This window comes from Vicia villosa, linkage group LG7 (assembly GCF_029867415.1).
Source record: "Vicia villosa cultivar HV-30 ecotype Madison, WI linkage group LG7, Vvil1.0, whole genome shotgun sequence".
Classification (NCBI taxonomy): Eukaryota; Viridiplantae; Streptophyta; class Magnoliopsida; order Fabales; family Fabaceae; genus Vicia; species Vicia villosa.
Window position 1 is genome coordinate 93,241,935 of NC_081186.1, and position 2,635 is coordinate 93,244,569.

Below are 2,635 nucleotides of genomic sequence, written 5' to 3' on the forward strand. Positions count from 1 at the left end.
GAGAGAGAGAGAGAGAGAAAGAGAGAGAGAGAGAGAGAGAGAGAGAGAGAGAGAGAGAGAGAGAGAGGGAGAGAGAGATTTGGGAATCTGGTGAAACATGAGGGGCAACCACTTTTTCCCTTTGTCTTTCTCTTTTGCTTGATTAGGGCTTCACCCTAGGGCCCTGTTGGGCCTCATATATCCATACCTTCCCTTTTACTTTTGCGCCTCTACCCCTTAGCTAGTAGATTGAGCCTTAAGCCTAATGTTTTTCCTTATCACCTCACTCTATCTATCTCTGAGCACACCCCTAGTTGGTTACAATAACCTGCAGCAGAAAAAAAAAGCACTTTTGACAGCAACTTAAATTTCCAAACACAACCCAATCGAATCATTACGATCATACACAAAAAACAGAGTCAATTTACAAGTATTACATGTTATATCCCCAATCAACAAACACATCCAACATCATTAATTATCACAAACATGTAATTACACATAATCTATAAAATTGAACCTAAATGTCAAAACCCCAACCTAGAACATATTTCTCTATTGAATCAATAGCATACAAATCTCAATCCTATCGTCTACAACCCAATAATAGAGGTTAATCGGAAGAGTCCCCCTTTACCTTAGCCAAAATCTTGAGTTCTTCTCTTCCTCTTCTTCTCCTTTTTCACGTTCCGGTTCTTTTCTCAGACTTCTGTTTTGTTGCTTCTAATTTCCTTTTTCCCACAATTTCTCTATTTTATGAAAAATAGAAAATAGTTAGTAAAGGCCTCTCTACTGGCACCTTCCCTTCTACTAACCACTTACTAGCCCAATATTCTTATTCCCATGATTCTTCCAAATTTTAATTTAATCACCGAATGATTAAATAAATTCAAATAATTAAATTAAATTACGAAATTACGGGTGTTACACCATCCCTTATCTATTTTCATTTATCCATTCAAATTCCCCAAAGTTTTATAACAAAGTAAAAATATCGGTTTAAATGATCAATCATATATGGCTACAATATTTCTTAGGGAAGACAGATTCAAAATAAATTTTATTAATGAAATAATTAATAGTAAATAACGTGTTTCATGTTGATGTGTTATAAATAAATAAATAAAAGTTTGAACAAATTTGGAAAAAAATAAATAAATATTTATTTAATTAATACTATCTTATTATCTCAATATGTTTTAAATAAAAATTGAAGCAAATTATAATACAATATTTATAAATAATTGAATAAACAAATATTTTTGGTTAAAACAAAAATTGAACTAGTTATTCTTGTTGGGCATTGAATAATTGTTTGTTGTGAAATGGAAAAACAAATAAAAAGCACTGCATCATTTTGCAGGCACTAGAAAACATAAAGGAAAATCAGAAATGTATGGTATATTTGAAGGAAAGGCATGAGTAGTGGTGTAAGAATAGAGAGTAGTAAAGTGCCACGTAATAAACAAACATCAGCGGGGATAGCTCAGTTGGGAGAGCGTCAGACTGAAGATCTGAAGGTCGCGTGTTCGATCCACGTTCACCGCATTTTTTCATCTATTTTTCCGAGTCTTTTTTGGCATCGCACGGTATAGCTTTGGTTTGTATTGCTGCTAATAAAGAATCCAAACAACAATTCCATTGTCGTCCAGCGGTTAGGATATCTGGCTTTCACCCAGGAGACCCGGGTTCGATTCCCGGCAATGGAACTTTTTGTTTTTTCATTTTCATTTTTTAACTTTTCAATCTTCCACTTAAATTTAATCAATGTAAATTCTTATTCACACATTTATATAACTATCCTCTTTAATTAATCAAATAAATTTCTAAACAATTTTGTACCCTTTTTTTATCAATATAACTTATACTTTAATTTATTTTTTGCACATATCAAATTCTTTTATTTTGTTTTTTCTTTATCAATAAAAACATTTTTTCATAACGTAAACAAATTAAATTTTGTTCATATAATACACACTTTTTAATCATTATAAATTTATTCTACAAAATATTTTATTCCTTTCTATTAACAATATATACTAATATTTTAAAATATCATTCCAAAATTTACTAGTAGATATATATTTACACACCTTTTCTTTTAGAAGAACTACAATTATTTGTAGAATAATTTTATCAAAATTCAAAACTACAATGTTTTTTTTTATATGCATACATAAAAAAAATAATTACATATATCATATCTACACTTAATATTCGAGGACGAAAATCTTTTAAGTGGGGGAGAGTTGTAACGCCCGGAAATTCGATTATTCGCTTAATTTAGACGTTTGGAGTGTTTATGGAATTTTTTCGCATTTTGGAACGATTTAGTCGGTATTAGTTCGGGATAGCGGATCGATAATTAATCGAGATTTTTAATATTTTGTATTATAAATATTATTTGAGTGTCAGGTATTATTTTGAGAATTTTTTGAATAAATAAAATTAGACCGTATAACAAGAGTTAACGAGTAAATTGAGAGTTTTAATAAAATAAGTAGTTGGGCTGGGTGCTATTCACGTGTGTTATGAGAGAGGTGGCCCAAATTGAATATTAGAGAGGTATTATACTAGGTTTAGAAACATTTGAGTCACAACACTAGAAGAACAAGTAGCAGAAGAGAAAAATTAGGAGAACATAGCAGTACGTGAG

General features: G+C 30.7%; 2 non-coding genes across 2 annotated transcripts; both read left to right on the plus strand.

Moving 5' to 3' along the window:
* Positions 1–1,454: 1,454 nt before the first annotated feature.
* On the plus strand, positions 1,455–1,527 carry TRNAF-GAA (transfer RNA phenylalanine (anticodon GAA)). The gene has a single exon. It is a non-coding gene; the product is annotated as a tRNA-Phe (tRNA).
* An 89-nt stretch (positions 1,528–1,616) lies between these two features.
* On the plus strand, positions 1,617–1,688 carry TRNAE-UUC (transfer RNA glutamic acid (anticodon UUC)). The gene has a single exon. It is a non-coding gene; the product is annotated as a tRNA-Glu (tRNA).
* Positions 1,689–2,635: the final 947 nt, after the last annotated feature.